We start from the raw sequence: 26,446 nt of genomic DNA, 5'->3' as shown, positions 1-26,446 counted from the left end.
TGGATCTTCACAAATAACTTGTACTGGTTATTCTTATGTTTTATTGTAAAACTGCTGGTTGCAAGGGAGCATCTGATTCCTCCTACTGTTGTTGCTTGAAAACCGCATCTGAAAACAGTGCAGTGCCCACTACCTAAGGTAAAGTGTCCTGTTCTCTGTGTTGAAAGACCTCCATCCAGCAGCTCATAAGCGGAAGCTGTACAAATACAAACCTAATTTTACACCATTTTCTGCTTTACTTCCTTCAGATTGAAGCCCTACATAAGAGTGGCTAGTGTCAAGTCAGTGCATTGAAAGGGGTAAAGAAAAGGGGCAAAACAAATAACATTTGTTTCATTTGTTTTCTAAATTTACACATTTCCTGGTCTAATTTAATTTTTTGTTTTCCTTTTTTTTTCCCCCCATTGTGGACCACTAACGTATCTTCTGGTGTGTGGTGGGTTTGAGATTTATCTGCTGTTTTCTCTAAGAAGACACAATTCTCATTCAGAGGGCAGGACCTCTTAGGGTAGGCATTAACTATCATAATCTCAGTGTATTGCTAGAAAGTTATTCATAGTACCAATAACAGCCCAAAAGCAGTTTCCAGAATGTTTATATTGGATTTAGTGTCTTTCCATATTAGAGATTTCAGTTTTTACTAAAAAAAAAAAAATAATGAGATTAAAACCTCACTGTCATAGCAGGCAAGTCCTTGTGACTTCTATAGCAATCTATGGTATTAAAATGATAATAGCTACATTTCATGAATTAATTCAGAGCATGCTGCAGCGGACAGTGACTGGCTTTGCCAGAGATGTAGAGCAACAACTTAGCCTTTGTCCTTCAATGTTGTTAGCCTCCTGCTTTACTTCCTTTAAATTGAGGAAATAATCAATAACACCAGCTGCAGCTGTTTCTGTCCCTTTGTCTGCCAGCCAATCAGTTTCAATTGCAAAATCAAAATCACAAAGAAGCCTGCAGTCATGGAATTAGTGAAGCCCAGATACTTATGACATAATACAGTCTCTGAGCTTTTAAACCTAGAAATTCTGCAATGACAGCTAGGTAAGTCCTTATACCTCTCTGCCTTCTTTCTCCCTTCATACAAATGAACATATAACCACATATGCATACACATACCCATAATATTTTCATGGGTTTTGCTCTGTCAAGCTAACATACATAATATTTGAAAGTTTGTTTGGATGGGAATTTTGTTTTCTTTTGTTATGTTTGTTTGCTTTTCTGGTTTTGAGATTTTTGTTTGTTTGTTATTATTTTTTGTGACTTTAATAGGATGTCCACAGCTGTAGATCATGTATAAAGGGGAAGTACTTGGATATTGAGCTTCCAAATACAGACTTCCAAAGCAGAGTTGCATGGCAGGATATGTATACTGGACCATTATAGAACCAAGTTGCTGTAACATAGACCATATATTAATGCACCTGTTATAGTCAAACACAATCAGTTCTAAGGAATTCGAAATGCTAGTTGTATGAACTCAGTATTAATTATGCTAACCTGGGACCACTTACCTTGTTTTGATACATTCAGTTGTTTTGGTTTGGGGTTTCTTGTTTTGTTTTGTTTTTTATGTTGTGCTGTTCACTTGAAAGTTAAAATGAGGTACTTACAAGCACAGTCATAAAAAGGACTTCTTCTTGGTTATAATACTTAAGGGTAATACAGAAATAGGTTTTTATGGAGGTTCCCAGAACTTGCAATAGAAGTAAAGTGTTACCTCTCTCAGGATACCTTTAGCTGGTATGGTATGGTTAATTTCAGTAGATTGAAGGAGAGGTAAATTGATGGCTTATCTCTCCTCCTTGAAGGAGTTTAATGAAAGGGAATATGCTCATTCCCTATGTGCTCAGTTTAAACTTCTTCCATTTGTTTTGCAAAGCAATTCTCTCTGAGATTGATTGCCTTAATTAGGACAGTATTTTAAAAGAAAACAGCAACGGCAATTCCCAAATCCAAGAAATCCAAATTGTGTGCCTTGTTTTTCCTCTGCCAGAGTTTTCATGGTCATTTATACCACTTTTCTCTGACGAAGAGAAGAGAGAAATCTCTGCTGCAATAGCTGTTCTGAATACACTTCCCCTTTCCTAGCAATGCTCTGTAACCATACTCGCATTTATCCCATGTGAGAAACCATGAATCCTACCCATGCCTGTACAAAGCTGAGTAAATAGGTATCTGGTGATAAAGAGAAAATCAGATGAAATGGCAATATTCAGATCATTTGAAAATTATTTTCAATGATCTGAAAATCCAGTGATTGATTAATTTGTTTTTCAGGTAGAGCCAGCAGCATTTACAACTGCTATTGCAAATGACTGTTGCAGTACGTTTCTGAACTATGAGTTTATTTTTGACTGACAAGGCTCATACTGAGTTTTAATGGCTTGCTCTTTACTAAAATGTTTACTTGTCCTTACTGCAGCACAGCAACAGTGTCAGTTTGAAGCAATTTAAACTTTTAAATAGTTTAAAATTATAATTTTTTTTTTAATGTGTGAAGGTTCATGATTTAATTCATTTATTCAGTTCATCTTGATTCAAATATTGAAGTTGGAAATCATCAATGTAAAGGCCACATAGTTCTGAATATTTGTGGTGTTTGGAAAATGGGATAGAAAAATATATGTAAGTAGCTATTGTTAATATACGTTAATATTTTTTTAGTTCAAATTGTGTTCCCTTAAAATTAGTAAGACTTGTGGAAAAGATCTTTTTCACATAAGCAGTGTGAATCCTGTGAAATAGAAAAACTACTTAATCCAGAAATTTGAGGGTTACTATCACTTTTCTGGTTGCCAGTGTCTAAGCCCTTTTAGCCTTTCGTATATTAGTCCTTGAGAGACATCATCAGACTATCTTACAAATTTTTATGTATATCATAGATGGAATTTGACATAGCATATGATGATATTGCTGGTACCCTATTCCTGCTGAGTCCGTGGACTGTGGGTCTGTTCAGCTGTGCTCAGTGTGGGGAAAATCCTAGAGAGCATCAGAGAATGCTCTCGTCATTTTAAGTGTGCTCTGCTTTAGCCATCACTGCTATTCAAACAAACTATGCACTCAGATAGCTCCAGTCTGCTTCTGGAGCCACGAAGTAATACAAAATTGTTTCCACAACTAATATAAAGACAAAGTAAAAGGTGACATTTCAATATTTCCTTCAACTTGGGTTTTTTTAAAATCCATTTTTGGGAGTGTCAAGTACAACATTTTGGGGTCTAGTTCCACACCAAATGGAATATTTATTAGGGAAAAATACTAAAATACTAACAGCTTCAGTAATCAGACAGACAGTGACAGACCAAACTGATTTTGGCTTTTATTTACCATATCCCTTGTTGAACATATCTCTGGCAGATTTGCCCAGATCAGCATAAGCAGGTGGAACAGCCATTTTCTGAGAGGGGGGAAAAAAAGAGGAAATTACGGTGTTCAGAAAGTTACTTAATTCATTCTATTCCTATATCTTTTGTTGCAGCATCAAGAAAAAGGTTCTTTTCCCATTTCTAAAGACATAATCTGTTCTGTCTGACTGGAAATGTATCTTTTACCATGAACATAACCTTTGATTATGTTACAGACCTTTAATACTTTATCACGCTTTAAGAAATACTTCACGAGTTCAGGGATTTATGTTTCAAAGTGCTAAGGTAACATCATGCCATATTTCATTCTCCTAGCCATTAAGATATCTTAGATGTTTTATATGATTTTATTTTTAGTTATATGCATCTGATTTGTGCAGCTGTTTCAGAAAATGGTGCAATAAAATGCACAATTCAACTTTTTAGTTTGGGTAGAATAGAAACTAATAAAAATTACAGCCACTATGGAGCAAATGCAGAGTTTCTGACCAATGACACATGTGATCTAAATGAGGTTTTGTTAGCTAAGCCAGCAGAGATAGCTCAGTTAAATCTGAGCCAGATTTGTCTTTTAATGCATACAAACTCTATAGTTAATGTAGCCAAAAATTCTAGGAACCTGAGGTCTTTTAATCCCCTGTGACATTTGCTAAATGACCCCTTGTAAGTTTGATTTTTCCCTGGAGGAGAGGAGGTGGAGGGAAGCACACACACATATATATACACAATCTAATTCCACAATTGCAAATGCAAACTTACTTAAGCAAATCAGGAAGGGAGATCTGGCATGTTGATTATTTTAATTGAATTGTTTCCCGGATCAGTCAAGAAATCAGACCTTGTTTATTTATTTTTCTCAAATGTTTTTCTTTATGTGAATGCAATACAAGTATTTATGCTTATACTTCTTCTCTGCCCCTCTTTTACACTACTTTTCTTTGTGGGGAAATTTCTCCAGTTCTTTCCTCTGTGAGACAATACACAGTTAGGAACAGGCTACTATGTGTCTCATCCATTTTATTTTTATCTATTTGTTTCTTTTTTTCATAGTCATTCTGTGTCTGGATTTACACATACTCTTTCTTCTGAACACATGACACAGATCAATTTGGGCAGGAAAATTTGATACTAGCCTAGCATGTACTGAAGTAAAATTTCTTTAGCCCTTACTTGCCCCAAAGTACAGGATTAGCAAACAGTATATGTCACACAGACAAGCAGTATATTTTATGTTACAGTAAATTTTATGTTACTACTTTGAAATTGGATGAAAGCTGGTTTGCTGCCCACTACCATGGGATACTGTTTTCCAGGGTGAATCACCATGTTCCTTGGATCAATATCATTTATTGTTTGCATTTTCAGTATTTGCTGAAGGAGTGGGTTTGTTTCCACCATAAGGTACAGTGTTCTTTCAGATCAGTAGAGTATTATACTGTCACTGGCTATTAGACAATAATCCAGTGTTTTCATCACTATACCAAGAGTTTATAATCCAGCTACAGAAATTCCACAGGCCAAAACATGACATTCAGGGGGTATGAAGCACAAACGTATTTTAAAACTCGTCCTTTTGTTCCATATGTAAAAATACAATAAGCACTTATCAAACTTCGATAATTTGATCATGTTTAATTTAGTAACTCTCATTTTCAAGATTAATTTTTACTTTCAAGAAGTTAAAGGCATAATTCAAGGGCATGGGGCATTCAGATTAATTAGTGTGTAGCACAGTGCTTCCCTAAACATCTCAAGTTTTGGTAATATTTGCCGTCAACCAATTCATTCTGTGAAGTGAATTTGAATATCAAAATATTAATTGATAGGTGGAAATTCCATAAATCCAAATACAACTTAACTTGTGATTGAGGTGCCTAAAATCCATCTAAACGACAGTCAGAGATCCAGTACTTTTAATTTCTCCTGCTGTCCAGACTCTCCAGCTGCTGAAATGCATTAGGCACTGCTCATTTCGTGAAATTGCCTACTTGGTTGGCTACTGATAACACCTGTGACTTCTGGTGAAGTCCAGGGAAATTTTCTTCCTAAAGTTCTGTTGTGATTTAGTTCAGACATGGAAATATCTAAGTGCCATGCTTGCCAGGAGCACAAATTCTTTCTGGTCTTCTACCTTTTCCGCTAAGGACTGATAGGGTCCTCATCCCAGAAAGATGTCCAAGTTCTGCTCTCTGAGCCTGCATGTATCTGAATTCATGTTTCCTGATTTCAGAAATGCTTTTTCTTGTTTTCCTCTTAATCCCATGACAATTATCTTTTTGCTTACATGTTCGTTATCACCCAACATGCTGTGGAAACTGGTAGGTGCTATTCTGCATGGCTTAAACCCCAAAAGTATCATGTAGTACCAGGAGCCAATCAGCAAGTATGCTGCTGTGGCTATAATTACCTTTCCTAATAAAAGACAATCTTATTCCATCCATGCCCACCCTGCAATGGTGGGATCAGATCCTCAGTAAAAGGGATGATTTGATACTTGCTACTTCTCTGTGCCAACAGAGACCAGCCTAACTTGGGCATCTTCTTGAGACTTAATTGAGGTAGAACTGTCACTGTTGATGAGACTAGGAACGTAGGTGTGTAGAAGGGTTGGGTATGCTCCTCTCCTCAGCTCTTTCCTCCTCCAGCCCACCAGTGTTCCCTGAACAATGTGCTAGAATTAAGATGCAGTGGATTGCAATCTATTGTAATAGGAGATACACCAGTAAAGTTGAAACAAAATTAAAATATGCTGCATTGTAGAGGGAGATACTGTGACATTAAAAGAATTAGTGTGCCAGAATCCAGTAAGCAGTTAGTAAGAGGTGACAGGACATGGAAGATGGCATAGAATGAATGATACAATAATAAAGGCTCAGCAGATGGCAGTTCTGGTACTAGCAGTACCAGCATGGTTCTCTGTTAGCTGAGAGAACACAGGAATTAACATGAAATGAGAAAGGAAAAGACCACTAAGTACATATTACGAATTTTGCTAATAGAAAATAGTAGGCCTGAAAATACTGGTGCTTTCTGGAAGGAGCAAAAAATAGTGATGTAAGAAATGTTACATAAATAGTGGACTACAAAAAAGGTAATGCGCACTGAAGTGTAGTGTGAGCATAGGGGAAAAGGGCATTGTAAGTAAGGGTTTGGATTGGGAGAAGTTGGTTTGTTATTCTGAATCTTCTTACCCCAATTTCGCTGGGTAAATTTTGGCCACAGTTGCACGTTTGGTGCTTAAGAAACTATTGGCACTATTTCTGGATTATTTCCCTTGAGAGTAATTTTTGGGCGTGAAAGGAGAAGGGAGGAAGATAATGATCATTTGTTGGCAAGGATGGCTGTACCTGCTAAAGAGTAACAGTCACTTTTCTCTGTTAGATGGTATAGCCATGCATCTGCCTCCATTTAGCATATTTTGGTAGTAACCAAGAAAAAGCAGAGAACTTGCAGGTTTTTGGAAATCTTCAACAAGGTTTGTTTTCAAGGTTTTGCAGGGTCTTTCTCTGTGTTCGGGTTTGTTTTCTTTTTCACTATGAGAACACAGAAGAACACAGTGATTTTACATTTAATGATCATTTGAAAGGAGTGATAAGGAAGTAAATGAATACCTAGAAAAACTAAATATATACATAAATCAGTAGGGCCAGATGATGCTCAGCCAAGGGTTCTTAAAGAACTGTCAGAATAAATTGTGAATCCTCTCACCATAATTCTGACAAGTCATTAAGAACAGGTGATGTTCCAGGGGTGTGAAGAAGAGCAAATGGTTTTCCAATTAGTTGTAAACTGGCAGATTGGACCACCTGGTCCAGCTGTGTCAGAAATGTACTTCCCTTAAAGTTTTCCTCCTAGATCCTTATTCCTAGGCTACTGGGTTCACATTTTGTAACAAAGAGAAATAACTGAAGGTTTTTATATAAGATCAAAAAGGAAAGAATACACAAACAAAAACAAGCCCCACAAGCCTCATTTGGTCTTTAAACCTGGTTGTATAGTTGCTACTTGTAAAGCTTGCTCTCTTCAGGCATTTTTCAAAGGATCTTTTTATACTTTTCAAACTTACCTGTGAGCCTCAGCTGTGCTTTCAGCACAGAATGGAGTTGGAAAGATTTAAAATATAAACAGGCAAAAAGATATAAATGTCAATGATTGGTTTTGGTCATCACCTGAAAGGAAAATGTTAAATAAAACACTTTCAGTTTTTAAATAAGAGGACAGTAAGTATTGGAAGTAATATTATGACTATTAATTTTCAAACAGAATGTTTCATTTGTTTCAACAAGCAAGTAGAAACACATCATTTCACATCTTAATTTGGAGTGTCTTACATCAAATGTGAATTTAGATTGTAATGGTCAGTTTGTTTAAAACTGAGGAGAATAGATAGATACGGAAATAGGAGATATCTAATACCACAATGTGATAAATATTACAGTTAAATATCAGTCTAATAATTCTTGGAGTTTTGTCAATGGTTTAGTCTGTTTTACATACTTCAAAATGATATATTTAATTTGGTATGGACAAAAATTGTATTGGGATGAAAATAATATCTGTCAAGCCAAACATAATCTGTAGATTTATCAGCTTTTGTTGCTTGCTGTGTAAACAAAAATCCAGTGTTGGTCCAACATACTGCTATATCCATTCAATTATATACTTTATAATGACCAGACAGAGGTTTCTGTTTTATCTGTGAAAGCTGCAGAATATCATGCCAAACAGCTAACTGGACTTTTTTTTTTATCATCATCCTTAAAAGAAACTATATGGAGGAATAGATAAACATTAGTTTTTATAAGTGTTAATGGAAGATAGGAGGGTGTTGGTTTTTTTTAAGTGACAGAAGTTGTCATTGAAATGCTTTCTGTGTGGCAAAAAGCCATTAAAAAAAAAAAAAAAGAGGCTGGATGTCTGAGCAGCTGATGTTTGTAGCAAGAGGAAGAGCAAGGACAAGCTTAATTCTGCAACCAGTATTCACATTGACTAACATCTGTTCATGTGAATAGTCCTATTGAGCTTCAGGCACACTCACAAGCTCAGAAAAAGGCCATGCTGCTGTGTACAAGTGGCTTTATGATGGTCAGCCTAGAAAGACATCATTGGTATTGTCCAAATGAGCAAGGGCTAGTCAGCCTGAAGAAGATGTGAAGTCTGGGTGCCAAATTAATAACTGAATTTCAGGGTTTTCCTTTGAACTACGAATTTCCTTCATAACTGTCCTCATTCACTCATTCATGCCTAATAAAATCCCTGAGGGTGGAAAAAATAGTCGTGAACAATAAGCTGGCATTTGCAGGAAGGCTGAGTGACTGAGCTGAAGTGAGGAACGCTTCACAAGACAGCCAAGGAAAATACAAAGTAAATCATCAGTCTGTGCTGGAGTGGAATTTCTGCTGAAATGTGGGGAGGGAGCACTGTTCAGTGACACTGCCTGGTGCACACGTGTGTATGTTCGCTTTGACAAAGCTCTCTTGGGAGTTAGCAACGCAATACAAAGTGTGTAGTTTACATCTTAATCTCTTAGATTAATAGTAGCAATTATTATTTTTTTAAATGTCTCCTCTTGCTTATTATTTATGTATATTCCAGTACCTCCTGAGGAGCCTAATCAGATAGTGGAGTTGCAGGAAACAGAGTACTGCACAAACAACAAAAAAACAATCCAGCTTACAAGCTGCTCACGGCTTCGTTGATGGCCTGAAATTGTGCCAGGGGAGGTTTAGATTGGATATTAGGAGAAAATTCTATACTGAAAGAGTGGTCAGACATTGGAATAGGTTGTCCACGGAGGTGTTGGAGTCATCATCCCTGGAGGTGGTCAAGAAATGTGTGGATATGGCACTTTGAGACATGGTTTAATGACCAGGATGGTGTTATGTTGATGGTTGAACTCAATGACCTTAGAGGCTTTTTCCACCTGAAACAATTCTATGGTTCTATGATTGTGGCTGATCATTGATTTTAGGTGTGAAGCTGGAGCTATTAGACATGATTGAGCTGAATGGAATTCAAAAACCCTGACTTTTCTCCCTATGTCTCTCTCACTCTGTGCTTAGTATTTAGATGAAAATAAGAAGAAAGTGCTTAAGTGATAATTTCTTACAGAACTCCTCTGATATTGCATCCATTTAGGAAGTTATGATACCAAACACATGGTGGTTATTTTATTCCCACTGTATTAGCAGACTTTGGAACAGATCCCAAATAAAGATCTATACTTTATATTATTAGCAGTAGTCATGATTCTAATGATATAACCTCAAAATATGGTCCTGTTTTGTGAAATAGAAAAAGCAATAGGGAGTCTTTGTCATAGCCTTTACAGCCTTAGAGCTGAAGTATTGCAGTGAGAAAAATCTGTGTGTGATGGGAGCTAAGTAAAAAAGTAATTTCACTTTGATAGATCTTTAATTAAATTTTTAACCAACAGTTTTTGCCAATTAAAAGATAAAAAATGCAATTGAAAAGAAATTACAAGTAGTAGGATTAGATAAACATAAAAATTTGTATATTTATTGTATATGGACATGGAAATTTCTGTAAATTTATTTTATGAAGTGCTTTTTGTACAATGACCATAAAAAGTTAAAAGAGTGATCTTTAGACTATAGAGTTGGAACTCAAAATACAGAAAATGCAAATATTTGGACAGTATAACCTTAATTCAGTCCTCTAGTGAAGACTAATTTTTTTTGGGCTCCATGTGGTACATTGTATTTTCCACAGTAAATGCCATGAACTTCAGTGTGTATACTGTGCTTTGATGATATAAAGAGTTGTTTAAGCACTGGGAATTAGCATTGCCAACGTCATATCCCAGGATATTTTGGAAGAAAACATACAATGGTTAAAAAAAAAAAAAAAAAAAATCTCAAAACTTAGCAATTAACTCTCTTAGCAATTAACCCCAAACGCTCTCCGTTTTCTTCCTCTTTGTTTTTGTTTGAATGTTTTTCATACTAAAACCAAAATAGCATTGATTAATTTTATTTTATTCTGAGAGGATTTATTCATGAAATGTAGGACTGGGTCCATTTCTCCTTATAACTGAATATAAGTTGAGTCAAAATTTTTTTGAACTGTCACTATGCTTTTTATTGAGAATACTCATTCTTGGACTTGATTTTGTTTTGGTTTTCTCCTTACATAAATCAGGATGAGGAATCTCACTTAGGTTTTCAGATACTGATTTTACAAGGATGCTTCTGCTCTTGCTAGTTTATTAGTTTATGTATCTGTTGAATTTAACAATATGTTTCTATTTTAATTAAATACCTGGAATATTCAGTTGGTGTTAGGTTTTGCAATGGCTTGGGGTTTTGGGGGGGTTGGGGATTTTTTAATCAAGAATAAATAACACAAACCTCTGAATTTTAAGCTCAGATTGACTTGGCACTTGCCATATATTAATTGTATACAGAACAGTTTCTTCCAAGTAGTCAAAACACTTTTACTTGCACTTCTTAAAGCCTTTTTAACTGAACATTGCCAGAGTGTTACAGATGTTTCAGCTTCTGCAGTAAGAACTCAAATAAAATTTTCAAGAACATTGATATTTTTAGCATTTTGTAACTCTAGTGATCATCATTGAGTAAAGGCCATGAGAAATGAGATATTTTGAAAGTAGCAAATGGCAGCTTTTGCAGTTATTAAATAAAGCTTTGACTCATGTGAGTTGATAGCACAATTACAGCATGTTCAACCCAACTCTTGAAATAAGATTAACCTAAGTTGATATTGTAGCGATTTAGGTGATGCACAAGATGGTTTTTTTCTCATTTATTCCTGATATTGTTGTCTTTTCTGGAAATATTACAAGCTGTATCACATACACCTATAAACCTGGATGAACTCCTTTAATTTCTCCTATTCGTGTAGAGGAGGATTAAAATTATGCTAAATTTTTCATAAGTCTAATATCAATAAATGAATATTTAATGAAAGACCAAAACAGGCATGCAGAATAAACTGGTTTCAACAGCTGTGAACAGGTTTTCATTTAGTGCATGGCACACTTACCTAGGACTCTCAACTCAGAGAAATTAAATATGTTATAAAGGGATGAAAAGAGAACTGTGAGTATTCATGCTTTATAAGGAAGTCTTTTTTTTTTTTTTTTTTGATACCATCCATCAGTTCTGAGACCTTCTTTCACAACCCCTAAAGCATTGTTTCTTTTCATTTCAGTCAGCCAAAGCAGCTGGGTCTTTATAGCTGCAAAATGTTTGCTCATGACCAACTGCTGTTTTGTGTACTGCTTTTCATCACTAGCAAATATTTTGTTTTTCACTAATACTCCCCGCTTGTCATAACTTGTCAAGGAGCAACATTGCAACATGTATCCAATTAATGAATGACTGCTTTGTTTCTCCTGGCTTGATGTATGTCTAGGGAGATGTGCACACTGCAAATGATCCCTCAGACTTGCAAATGAGAGGGACTATATGGACACCAAAGTCCATCCATAGGACTCCAGCCATAGGGTGGTCTTCTTGGACCTTAACAACTTTGTGGCAGTAGATTGAAAGTAACTGGCTGTTCAAAATTATTCTAAAGATGTTTTGAAGTGTGATTGACTGGATCCACTTTTGAAATGGTAGCTGAATACCCACAACCATTTGGTTTATGTCAGGAAAACCATGTCACCCATATGGTTTGTAATATGTTCTCACAGATCTGTCAGGACCCCTAGGCTGCCATCTCTCTCTACAGGGCAGTGATTTTGTTGAGTCTGTGGTGCTACCCTTGTCTAACAGTAGTAGCAATAATAATACTTACATACATACAATAAATACAAATGAAACATATGGACATATGCTTCTGATGTTGTATGACTGTGGAAGCTCTTCAGGCTCATGACTGCCTAGCACCAGTCTACTCGGGAATCTCGGGTCCTCTAGGCACACACAAAGTCATAGCTGAGCAGCAGAGCTCAGAAATGGAATGAAGATAGTTTGGCTAATGTATAATAATATTTATTTATGAAATATATTTTTAAGTAATCATCCAATTATTTCATTTATGTAGAATTGCAACATGCTTTTGCCAGATGGTGTTTCATATCGGGTCAAAAAATAATGAAGGAATTTGGCATTAGAACTGAAGTAACAAGAAAAGATGAGTAACTAGGGATTGCAAATTTGTTACAGCTTTACTTTTTTTCCTAAAAATCAAGCTTTTGTAATTTTTTTTTTTTTAGTCTCTTCCCTGTGGATTTATTTGTATTTATTGCATTTTTGTCACACCTTGTTAGGAGTTAACAAAGATAATTTAAAATGTGGTGAAACAAACTCCCAATTCCCACAGAAGTGTAGACTTAAAGTAATTTGTCCTTTCCTTTTTTAGATTATTTATGAGACATATTCAAGGGTTTAATCACTGGCTGGGGATGGAAGGAGGTAATTTGAAATTGCCAAGAGAAAGAAATAGTTTTCCACAAACATTTCTGCAGAAATTCCTTCAAAGCTCAGTATGTTCAGTTGCACGATTGACAACATATTGTTCCTGTCTTCAATAGAAGTGTAGGCCTTGTTAAAAGTGCTGGACAGATGAAACAGAGCTATAGTTCAGACACATTAACAGTGCACCAACATGAATAGATTTTTTTGTTCCAGAATATAGGCATTATTCTTATGTTTCCATATTTATTTCTTTTTTTTCTTCTTTTCCCAATCCTTTCTTGGGAACAGCTTTGGCTCTTGTTGATGCCATTGTAAGGGTGATTAGGCTGTTGGCTTCCACTTTAACTAGAATGATCACTGCTAGTTGTTTTTTTTTCACGTTTTCTGCTCTGAACAATTGATTCCTGAAATCTTTGCCTAATAAATAAAAGATTGAGCCTGAACCACTTGATACAGTAGGTCATAGCCGCAGTAGACTGTGCTGAAATTTCATGTATTTCAAACATTATTAAGACTGGGCATAAATGAGAACATCACAAATTACTGGGTTTGCATCTCCTAGCAATCATTCCTGCCAGCTGTCTTGTTCTTTCAAGTACTTTAAGTCTTCTACCGAATGTCATCAATGTTTCTATGAATTAAATATATTACTTGAAGTGAAAATTTTCATTTTATTTTGAAGGTTCATTTTTAAAAGTGACTTGAGATTAAAATCTAGAATTTCTCAGAAGAGTGGATAGTCTCAGAGAAATATGAAGTTCTAGTCCAACTTTTTAGTATCTTAGAGAGAAAAAGCTTTCTCTACGGGCATTTTGATCAGCTTTAAATAGATCAAAGGTATGATTCTTCCTTGAATATTTTTTTCTTTCCCAGGCAAAAATGCTCATTTTCCTTAACCATACATTTAGAAAATACTAGTAACTCTGGCCTTATGCTTCTATGAAAAGCAAGACCTAAATTCATAATTAATTAATTAATTAGGGGAGGGGAAGGGCTATAATCCAGGAGTAGAAGGATCACAACCTGTCTTTGCAGTGCTGGAATCTAAAATCAGGTGTATCGTTCAAATACTCTAGTGGAATATGGAGGGAAGAGGAGAGATTAGCTGATACATACAGATGCTAGCAGTCAAAATTACTCAAGCTGTACTGAAATTTCCTTTGCACCTGGCACTGGAGGTATTAGCCATGCCAGTTCAGTCCCCCAACACAGATGTTCTTGTTGTACCACTTCTTACGTGTAGCGTTTAGGTTTGTGTTTAGCTTAACATAGCAGATATAAATACTGTAATCCAAAGGCCACACATTTATTAGTGCACCTGCATCTTCTACTTCCTTTAGTTCCCTTAGCATATTGCAGTCCCTGTGTATTGCTGATGTTAGTGCAAGCTAGTGTTATGGAAAAGAAAATTCAGCCACTACTACCATGCAGGAACTACAATGCTGAAAAATATTTTTGTAATCAGTCACAAATTATATTATACAAGTAAGGCTGAAATTTCAGATGCTTCAAATATGTAAATGCAAACCTGTTTGTGGTACATAACCTTATTTATATTGCTTTATAATTAGTATTCTGAAATCAGGTGCCATAAAATAGTTACCATAGAGATAGGCCTGAATAAACAGAGTGTGTGACAGCCATGCTTGAAACATGCATGTAATACATTTGATATTACTGAATATCCATGCTTAAATAATTTGTTGGCAGAGACTAAATTTAAGGTCCTTTAAAAATTTGTCTCACAGCTATTTGTTGAAAGTAACCTGGAAGGTGAAAATTCCATCACATTCATGAACAATCTTCTGTCCCTTGAGATTAATTTCCATATGTAACCAAAAATCCACCCTTCTACCCTTACTTTCCAGTGTGTAATTTATTAGTAAAATGAAAACAAACCCAGAATGATTGTTCCAAACTCAAATTTGATTTGGGGTTTGCTTCTTCTGGTTTGGATTGCAGACAGGACTTGTCAGCCTGAAAGGTTTCTTTTCCTTCTGTTTCAGTTAGCATGATGAAGAACATTAACACTCCCTGCAAGTATTGCCAAATAATATACAGTGTATATTGTGCAATTAACACATACAATAGAAGTAGCAACGTAAACAGCACAACAGCATGTCCCATTCTGGCCCACCTAGAATCCCATGCACTAAATTGACTTCTCAAGGTCATATGTGTCTGAACTGAAGGGTAATCCTGTATGCAATTTCAGTTTTGGCCTCAATGCCTAGAAAAGGAATTTAAACAAAGATACATAATGGAGATGAAATAGTGAGTTTGGAAAGAACAAAACCTTTCCTGAAGAGCTCTCCTGTCACAATCCCAGTAACTAGGAGGCTTGTCCACCTGCTGAAACATAGCTGGTCAGGAACTCCAGCAGAATTTCAGTCAGGAACTCCAGCAGAATTTCAGTCAGGAACTCCAGATGTGATGACTACTATTGTGAGTAGTGTTGCTGTCTTCAGGATTAGCATAGTCCAGCCTGAAAACAACTAAAATGCAAATGCACTCTGATCTCCTTATGTGTTTCACATGTACTTTTTCTTACTCTCCATCATTCAGAACAAAAATGAGAGGGAAAAATGAGAACTGAAGTAAGATGAGAATAATTCCCTTAGTTTTCTAGGTCTCCTATTTTGCTTTACACTTCACAAGGACATATTTTTCTTACCTTGTCAAAACTCTCTAAAGACAAATTCAGTAAGGTTCCATATTTCAGTACAGATTTTAAACCCAGGATCTCAGGGTGAGTTAGTTCTGTGTGAGGACTTTGATTCTGTATTTCTCCAATGCCTGAAACATCATGAAGAGTGTTAGCTGAGCAGTGTGTTCAGATTGGTTTTTAGTGAAAGACTATGGCTTTCATTTTGTGGCACGATATCATAACCAGATCCAGTTTTGTTTGTAAATCATCTTTTTTTTTGTTTGGAATGAAATAAAGTTTGTCCTTTCCCTTTTATACTGTTTAGGACCAGAATACTAAAAATAACTGGAGTCTTGCTACTATGATACTTGTAGCTGACTCTCATCTTTTTGTCCTTGAAAAGAAATATGGGACTATTCTGTAGTTGTCTTGATCGTGGTTATGGAAATTCCTTTCCTTCCTGTGTACAGTAAATGAGAAAAGCTACTGTAAAATAGTTTGGTGTGAGTTGTTAATATTTAAACTACTGAAAGGTGTAATAAGAATTTATTTTTGCTTTCTTCTTTATCCTTTGAAATAACTTTCCATGTAAAGCACATCAAAGGAGACATTTATTTTTCTTGCAGCACTATTAGAAGCAAATTTCCCCTGTAGTTTCTCTAACAACAAAGATTTTTGCATATCCTGGAACTGTCTTTTTGTAAAACAGCATTAGTACAAAAAAAGTACAGAGTTTTTAGCAATGTGTGTAGTTTAGATAGGAAGAAAAATACCTACAACTCCATATCTTGTTAAATAGCAGAGACGAAAAACTCGTAATGACAAATTACGAGAACAGAACAAATGCAAGGTAAGTATTAAGAAAATCTGCTTATGTACTTGGAGCTCAGTGTTGGAGATAGCAAGCACACTTTTGTCACATCAGACAATAAGTAGAGAGTGTATCTTCTCTTCTTCTTCTGGCAGGCCTTAGCCTCCACAAAGGAGCCAACACATATGGTAACATTGGGGTGGTAGATTTAGCAGTAAGTTAGATTTAGACATACTGCTAAGTTGACCAAGCATCCCAAGATTCCTCTTGGTGACAAGAGAGAAAAACATGCTTCTCCAGAAAACTAGACCTCTTTTGACTCTTCGTCTGAATCACTGAGCTCTGAGCTTCCTTCAGTTCTCCATATATGTGCTCTCAATGCAGTTAGAGTTCCTTTCAAGACACCTTGCTGCTTCTGTTGCTCTTGTGTCAGACTTGTCAACCCTTTGTGAATGTCCTGAAGTCATGGAATCATAGAATCATAAAATGGTTTAGGTTGGAAAAGACCTTAAAGTTCATCTAGTCCAACCTCCCCTGCTATGGGTGGGATATCTCCTACTAGACCAGGCTGCTCAAGGCCCCATTCAACCTGGCTTTGAATGCTCTCAGGCTTGGAGTCTCCACAGTTTTTCTGGTCAACCTGTTCCAGTGCCTCACTACCCTCACGGTGAGGAATTTCTTTTGAATATCTAATCTAAATCTAGTTTCTTCAAGTTTGAAGCTATTAATCCTGATCCTATCAATACATGTCTTTGTAAAAAGTCTCTCTTTAGCTGTCCTGTAGGCTCCCTACAAATAGTGGAAGGCTGCTCTGAGGTATCCCTGGAGCCTCTCTTCTCCAGGCTGAACAATCCCAACTCTCACAGCCTATCTATATAGGAGAGGTGCTCCATCCCTCTGATCATCTTTATGGCCCTCCTAAAATCCTGGGACACTTCAGACAACACCAAACACATTAGCTTTAGTGGGAAACTAAGTCAAATCTTGTTTGCTTTCACTCACTGCAGGAATTTTAGGACAACTATCTGATCTACTTTGAAGACAGGAATACCTTCCCCAGAGGGCACTGGATTTGATTTCATTCAATTGTGTGATCTTCCTTCTATACAAAAGTGTGTGGACAATGTTTGTAATTGAAACTGCAATCCAAAGTATGATGCAGCATTTATTTAACTATGTTAAACCAGGTACTGAGAGAGTGAGGGCTCAAACTTTGAAGGTCAACCAACCCCTAAAAACTTGGAGTCTCAGCAAAATCATACAGACCATATTAATGCCATCACTGCTGTGTTTTCTTTCCTGTTACTACCCATCCAAATGATCACTTTTGATATCTCTACCATGCTGAAGACTCCTCCTTCAGCTACAGTAGGAATACATAACCTTGAATACTTTAATGCAGGCATTCTAGACCATCAGAAATGGCTTAAAATGATCTATGATACATCTCATTGATTTTCAGAATACTTTCCTGGTGTTAGGTTAATAACTAAAAATTGCTGTTGTTCAAACAAGTACCCATTCTGCATGCTGTTATTTGGAATACTCATATGGCAGAGGAAGCAAATGGAATTGGTTCTCATTAAGAGAAAGAGGAATGAAGATCATCTTTGGGGTTTTTCTGAGCTCCTGGACCAAAATCACTATCACCTTAATCAAAAGTTTTAATACTCATGTAAATGGAATGAAGATTTTTTTGGTTTCTAATGGATAACTAAAAACTCTTTGGTGGAGAGGTGTAGAGATAATGTCATTATTAGAGTTTCTACCCTGCAGAAAGGGAACATTTATCCCCTGTTAGTACTAGCTCTCTTAGAAATGTACAAATCAAAGCTGGTTTTCATTGATCAGATTTCTACATTTCCATCAATATTACTGTATTTTTCTTTTCTAGGCTGTGGCATTTTTATGTGCTAATCAAATATCCAATATCACTAGGAGCCATTTAAAGGGACATGCCAGAACTACTAAGGAGTAATTTGAGAATTAGATCTATTTTTGTCATTTGAAGTGATCTTGACTTGCTCATATTGTATTGTACCTGATGTTCAGTAATATGATAGTACCAATACAAATAGAAAGATATCCGGTTTGAAGTTCTTAAATATCTGTTAAAAGTGGTGAGCAGTCCAAGCACATTAAAATTCCATTTTCTCCCATATGAGTGTTTGCTGCAGATGACCCCCACTGATCTTAAATATATTTCTGTATCTGTAACTGAATAGAGGTTTTCCGTACAGCATGTTCTAATGGTACTCTGGCCTTTAGCCAGCAAGGCACTGAATAAGGCTATTTTTAAAATAGAGAAACTGGGAACAGCTGCAGCAATCAAATTTGATAAAAACAGAGAGGAACTTTGCCTCTTTTTTTTCTTTTTTTTCTTCTGGTTTTTTTTTTTTACAGTTTGTCCAAGTTTAGACTCCTTTCATAGAACAGCTTTTGTTCTGTTGGATGAAGGGGGTATAAGCGTAACACAGTGAAATCCTTTTGAACAAATAACTTTTAAAAGAATACAGATTAAAATAATAGGAGGCTTTTTGGTGCAGCAGCCTGTTCAATGCAATTGTACCTCAAACTATTAAAAGAATAAATCTATATGAAATACATTTTTTTTTCCTGCCAAGCTTTACCATAGTGAGCTCACGAACTGGAAGATGAAACCTCTTGTTTCAAATGTTGAACATCTGAACATTGGTATTTGGGAGTAGCTTTTGGGTGGGAGAACATTTAATTTGAATTCTCTGGGGTGAGTTGTTTTTTGTTGTGGGTTGTATTTTTATTTCTCTCCTTCTACTATTAATCAAAAAAGTTTCTATGAAGAACTCTCCTTCCCTTTGGTAAGCTGGGAAAAAAAGAAAGTTCACTTAAGGAAAAGTTGCACAAAGGCCTTCTGTGCACATTAACTGTTCCATAAAATATTTAATTATAACGACTGATTCTTCCTTGTTTCCCCCCCCCCTTTTTTTTTTTTTTTTGAGTAACTTGTCATTCAATGATTAATGAGAGTCAGGAGATGATTATATACACAGAAAAATTACAGCTCAGCCTACTACTGTGTAATGGATCTGTTAAAAGATTCCAAGGATGGAATCTCCGTGCTAGACTGATGCAAGACACAAGATACTAGGGGAAATCTGGCCTCCAGAGAGACAGGATTTTATTGATTATATTCATTTTAAGTGTCAAAAATAGTACCCATGCATCCTTAACCCATTAAAGCTATTCAGTGCATCATCAATTCAGACGGTGGAGTAAAAATATATTGAATTTCTCACATATGCATAAATATGGGCATATATCATATGTATGTATGTCCACACAGGTATAAAATGGGTGTGTATTTTTGTGTGTTTATATATATGCATACAAATATCTGCCTAATTTATTATCACCATATCTGAGTATCTCACCAGGGTGAAAATTATAGCAGTAATACATCTTCCTTTCTTCACACTAAGAGGCAGGCCTAGTTTGTTTTGTTTTAAAACCAGCAGAAAAAAAATATCAAGATGAGAGTGAAGAGTACTGGCATGAAATAGATGTATGGAGCCACCTGAGATTTGTAATGTTTACAAGCAAAGGCAGTAACGCAAAATACTCAAAACTGGGTCAAATACTACAGATGCAGGACTTGATGTATGTCCTTGAAGTGAGTATTAAGAGAGAGAATAGACTTTTAAAAGCAGAAAGTTGAAATTCAGGACTTGCTGATTTATTTCCTGTCTCTGCCACAAAGTGTGATCTTGGCTGGGTCAGTTCTGCAAACTCATGTTCTTAACTTTATGTGGTAGAAGTAACATTATGGCTCTTTTGGGTCTTCACACAATATATCCAGATGAATGTTAGAACAAACCTTTTGCAGGACCTCAGCTTGGCTGTGTACAATTTTCACTTTGTAAAATGGACATAATACTATTTTTACTCAATGCTTTGTCCATTTTATTTGTCTATTTTATAAATTCTGTAGACAAAACCTGTCTTTCATCATATGTCTGTGAATCAGTAACAAAACAGAGCCTTGACGTCATTGGGACCTCCAGGAACAACTCCGATATAAGCAATGATAAATGTTGATCCATACATTACTTCAGGTAGCTTCTGTAGGGCAAAGCATAACAAAAAGCAGGATGTATAGACTGCTCTTGATTTACTGATTTCTTGTAGCCAGGACTCTAGAAAAAACTGTTCACTTAAAATGAGAATACTGTGACATTAAACACATTGTTTAGTATTTTGTAGAACAACAGTCTCTATCCCTGCATATGCAAGTGACCCCACATTCCTGCATAATGGATAGCTGTAGATTTAATGCATGCCATGTTGTAGGAAGATACTGAAGCATTCATGTTGTGCAGAGCGTTGAGCTCAGGTGTTTTTCAAGGATACTCTGGCACCATAAGGGCTTTCAAGTTCTTCTCCATTTTTTTAGCTGGAACCAAAACATTTCCAGTATGATGATTAGCAAGGTTTGATTACATTTAGTAAGCCATGGAGCCCCTTCTCTTTGAAGACAAACTGCTGCCAGAGACAGATTTACCACTAACCAACAGTGTTCTTATGCAAATGTGCCTGAGTGAGTGCAGTAACCCCAAGTTATAATACTGACATTCAATCTCTCACCAGGACAGCAATATTTATATATTGCAAGGGTAAATTGGATATCAAAATCAGCTCCATTACATAGGGAAAGTTCTCTATGTAAATCAGTATTTCTAATCACACCATGCTTCTTCCCACCCCCTATCCCGTTTTACTTTCCTTGCTTTATCTTCATAGATGAATTCCAAATGTGTTTTGTGTTCACTTTGAATATTGAAGCATTCAGATAATGCTGAGCTAATGGATAATGTAAACTCCTCACTAAGGAACTTTAAAGTCTCCAAGTGTGTTTCTTCGTGCCTTAGGGAAGTGAGATAAAGGGCTTATATTCACATAGTGTTTTGTGTGCCACTTATGCAAGTTTCTGTTTGGACTTCTCTTTCTTCTGCTGCCTGATGGGAAGAAATGGCCAGTCATCTCCCTAGTGACTTTATCTCCCCATCAGGAATGAGTGCAAGGGGTCAGATGCCCCTCTGCATGCTAGTCACCATCTGCTGACAGCAGCGCTCTCCCGGGAGAGTTGGCTTTGTTTACTGACAGGGCTAATATGAGGAGACACGTGAAGTACTTTGGTTTGTGGAAGAGGGCAGGAGAGGCATGGTGCTGTGAAAACATTCCCACACACTCTAATGGCTCATTCACATAGAAAACAAGCGAGAGCCTTCAGCTCTTTCACAGAGCTCAAAGCAGAACAAACAGACTCAAGAACCCCAAGGCACCAGTCAAAAAACCACTTTCCTAATGCGCTAATACCGAGATGCTCTCCATGATAGTTTACCTATGAGACTTCAGCACCCATTTAGGCAATTGAATATCCTGTCTAGATTGAAAACTTGCTCAGTATCCAGTAGTTCTTGTTGTTCACTGTTAGCTGCTGAATTCTGTTTGAAAATCTAGCCTTTAGTTTCCTAAAACTTCTAGAACAGGTGAAGCATTTATAGGAGAATTTTATCAGTATGGCCACCGATTGATTGTTTCCTCTTTAGAATAAAGTCTGTAGAACCTAGAAGAAATGCAACATGCCTAGAAAGAGATTTTTTTTTTTTGCTCTCTAGTTGATAGAGACACAGAAAGATGCATGCACAAGTATGTAACTTTAGAATATAATTGGAGGATTGAAAATAAGTGAGTTTCTGAATTGGGTGTCACATGGTTAGGATACCTAACATGGAAAAGTCCACATTATCAGCTTTTGAAGTGATGAATGATGTTTATTGCACAGCAGCATTCATTATTCTGGTCTACAATTTATGAGATGTATAAAATGACAGCATGAACAGTGGTGCTAACTCAACCCACAAGTTTGTGTAGCTCAGTATGTGACCTGTACACCAGCCTGTACTGCATGATGAGAAATAGAGCATAAGTGAGCAGACTTGAACTGATTATTCCATTAAGATACCAAACATGTATCAATTACTGCTTTAGAGAATTTCAAAGTCTAGTATGGCATCATGGTATAACAAACTAATATGCAAAAAGGATTTCCTGCATATTCTGGAATGAAACTCCTTAATTCTTGCATTTTGAGAAATCTGAATTGCACTACTGTCTTTGCCTACTCCATGACACTCTCTGTTTTTCTCATCTCTCTTCCCTTAGCTCTTTACTTCCTGAAGGGTCTTAGTCTAATTTTTCCCATACAGAAGCTGCTCCATGTTTGTTGCTCAGTCATTTCTAGTTATTTTGTATTTTCCTGTGCACTGCTGAGTAGACTGTCACTGCAAACTCCATACTGTGTGGATGCACCAATTACCTTTTTTAAATGATATTTGACCACATTGAGATGACATTTTCATAGAAGTAGCTGCAGTAACTCCAAAATGTTAATTCCTGCATGACTTTTAATTGTGGGTGACCAAAATGAATATACATTGACATATAGACACAGACACACACCCTGATCTTTATTTTCAGATGTAATATTGTCAAGCATTAGTGCTGGGCCAGCCCTCTAGACAAATAACAGATGCTCTCTATTAACCCCTCTCCCTTCTCAAAGAGGAAGTGAAAGGGAGTGATACCAATAATGAAAACTATAACAATAACATGAAATGCATGTAAATATATACCAAACCAGTTTCAAACACAATCCCCTCCATGGCAGCTGCGTCACTGTCACCACTGATGCTGTGGGCAGGCACTGAGGTGTCTCAGACTGCACTCAGCAGCAGGTGGGAACTGGATTTGGGAGCTGGATTCTGGAACTGGTTTCAGGAACATACAGATTGGAATCAAAAGCAGAATGGTCAGAATCTGCCTTAGAAGAAGAGAGCTTGATTCTCATGACCTGTCAGCATTGTGCTGAATATGACATATATGGAATGAAGTACATTGCTGGTCACTTTAGGGTTGTTTGGGCTGGAACAATCCTCATTATCAATACAGGCTGGGGAATGATCTGATAGAAAGCAGCTCTGTGGAAAAGGACTTGGGGGTGATGATGGACGAGAAGCTGGACACGGGCACAGTGTGCATTTGCAGATCAGAAGGCCGACGGCATACTGGGCTGCATCAAAAGATGCATGGCCCAGCAGAGTGAGTGAGGTGGTTCTGCCACTTTGCTCTGGTGAAACCTCACCTGGAATATTGCATCCAGCTCTGGAGCCCTCAATACAGGAAGGACATGGACCTGATGGAGTGGGTCCAGAGGGGGGCCACAAAAACGATCAGGGGATTGGAACATCTCTGTTACAAAGACAGGCTGAGGGAGTAGGGGTTGTTCAGCCTGAAGAAGGCTCCGGGGGGACCTTGACAACTTTCCAGTACCTGAAGGGGGCCTACAAGGAGGATAGAGAGAGACTGTTTAGAAAGGCCTGTAGTGACAGGACGAGGGGCAATGGCTTGAAACTAGAGAAGGGTAGATTTACATTGGATGTTAGGAACAAGTTCTTTACCATGAGGTAGTGGAGCACTGGAACAGGTTGCCCAGAGAGGTGGTGGGGGCCCCATCCCTGGAGATATTAGGGTGAGGCTTGACAGGGCTCTGGGCAAACCTGATCTAGTTGAGGATGTCCCTGCTTGATGCAGAAGGTGTTGGATAACCCAGATCACTCTATGATTCATTTGTGCTGTCTGCTCCTCCCAAAGCTGCAACCTCTTGCTTTGCAGCGCCCCTGTGTAGTAGACAAGATTTGGCAGACTTCGGTTTTTATAGGAGTAAGTATAAGCAAGAGGCTTTCTGCGCACCAATCCTTGTTAGGAAGTATAAACATCAACAGTTATCATTTCTGGAAGCAGACACTGTCTGTAAAACCATGCCACTAACTTCAGAAAGTGCAGTTACTGAGGAGAGACTGAGCTGAAAAGTAAAATCACTGAACAGAGTTAGTTCTGTTCTAACTCAAACCTGGATAAATAGATATACCTATAACATTGCTCATATCTGTAAGTTGGCTCTTTTATATGTGGGTAGCTCTGTTTTCCCTCATGGGTGTTGAGTTGCATCTATTGAATTTTCTACCCTTGCAATAGGCCCTATTATTCAGTAATGTAAAATTCTTAAACTTCTATATTTTTTTTCTTTGTTGAATTCTCAGTAACTTACTATCTACTTCCATTGTCAGGCTATTTAAAGATGTCTGTTGAGCAGTACGGAGGCTAACACAGATTTTTTTTTTATTGTTGTTGCTGTTATGAGAACTCTGTGATAACCTTCCACCAGAATGAAGAATGACTTCCCCTTTCTTATCTTTTCTTTTAATACAAGACTTGATTTTTTAAAATAGATCTTAGTCTCTTTCAGAGTCCTTGGTGGGGACTTTTAAGAACAAATGTAAACTATTCATTGCTGACTTGACCCTTCAGATTCAACTAGTGCACCTACAGCAATGTAACATCTTTGAAGAACTGGACTAAAATATACACACTCCCTTTTACCATTTTGCTCACTCTTAATTCTTGTCTAAGTCAATGTAGCTCAAGCATTTGCTGAAATGGATAAGACTATGCAAAAGCATCAGATCAGCAAGGGCAGGAGCATGCGCTAACCCGAAGTTGATGATTGCGTGTTATGTTTGCTTTAGTTTCCACTACTTCTGAAGGAAGGTTGTGTCTAACTTAAGCTTGATTCTAAAAATATTCATATGTGGCCTAAAATAACCCCACTTTGGGAATGTGCCACTGCACGTGTGAAGTTTTTGAAAAGGCTTCACTTTTTTAGTAGATAAGTTCAGTTTTATCTTCCAGTGTTTATTATGCCACGTTTTTTTGATATGTGTGGTGTAGACCAAAGGGCAGGATTTGGCTCTTAGTTACCTGCTGTTACTGGCACTAACTCACAGCTATTGAAAAATGATGCATCAAATTTATATCACTGCAAATGTCACTATTCTGAATCTTGCATATGTTGCATGAGCTGTCAGTAATAAAAATCTGTTCTTAATTATTCTCCTGTTTAAAAAATAATGATTTTCTGATAACCAAGTGAATAGGAATTGGATGTTTTCTTTGGCTGGAAACATTTTAATGATTTAGTATATCTATGAAGTTCTGCATGCTTTTAGAATATAATAGCTTTTCCACATGAGTGGGACTTTCCCATTTAAATCCTATGACTATTGAGAAAAGCAGAATTTCTTTAAATCTGAGTTCAGCTTAAAAATTAGTAACTTAAGGGAAAACATTTCAAGAGAAAAACAATTTAGCAGAAAGCCAGATAGATAAAATTTGGTTTGCATGTGTTGCAGGGATTCAAATTCTAAAATTATATAGTTAAAACTAATCATATTTTAATCTTTTGTCCATTTTATCATTTTTCCTTAATAGAAAGGAGTAGAGTTTATTTTTGCTTCACTGATAACATATGGAACTGATTTCACTGTGATGAGAAAATGATCATGGAAAAGAATATTAAGAAAGTATAAGAATTAAAATGAAGGCTTTGGATAGTATCATATTTTCTAGTTGGAAGCAGAATGATCCAGACCATAAATCCTATTTGCTTTTAATACTTTTCCTCACCTTTATCACGGTACTTCTTTCAGTTAATTACCTTCATTCAAAGCCCAAAGAAGTGAACTGAAAAGACTCCCTTTGAAACTTTGGTCTAGTCTCACAGATATGATAATTAGCATGAAATTCTTCCTTCATTAAAGGTTGAAGGGTTTAAAATATATAAAGAATAATGTACCCTCCTTTCTTTGTTTTTAGAGTACAATGATAGGCTAACATTTTAGCTCACTGATGTGCTTCACCAAATAAAGTACCTTTTGGAAATAGGGATGTTAAGAGCCAATCTATAAAACACACCTAATATACAGGTTGAAAAAACAATTTTTTTCTTGTCCATCTGGTCTTGGCAACATGTATTTCAAAGGGAGCATATCAGACATTGCATAGAAAACACCCTAGTTGATTCTGGATAATATTTCATTACCTTACTTGGTTGTTCCTTGAACAACCTATATTACTGTGTAGGCTTCTGGTTGTATCTCTGTTTGTATTGGAAATTCTAGACAGAATTTTTTTTTGCTCACTGAAGTCAAGCAAACTAATATTTATTTTACCTGAGGCATTATTTATTTAAATATTTTTGGAAGTTTAATGCCAAAATGTTACATAGTCAAAAAGCAATGTCAAACAAAAATACAAAATAGGATGCAAA

The 26,446-nt window shown here is 36.6% G+C and overlaps 1 protein-coding gene across 6 annotated transcripts in view; it reads left to right on the top strand.

Moving 5' to 3' along the window:
* Positions 1 to 26,446, top strand: part of DGKB (diacylglycerol kinase beta) — a 298,275-nt gene that overhangs the window by 258,320 nt on the left and 13,509 nt on the right. The window lies entirely within an intron of this gene.

Source organism: Indicator indicator, chromosome 11 (assembly GCF_027791375.1).
Source record: "Indicator indicator isolate 239-I01 chromosome 11, UM_Iind_1.1, whole genome shotgun sequence".
Classification (NCBI taxonomy): Eukaryota; Metazoa; Chordata; class Aves; order Piciformes; family Indicatoridae; genus Indicator; species Indicator indicator.
The sequence above is the reverse complement of the archived record's forward strand: the minus strand, read 5'-3'. Positions and strand labels throughout refer to the sequence as shown.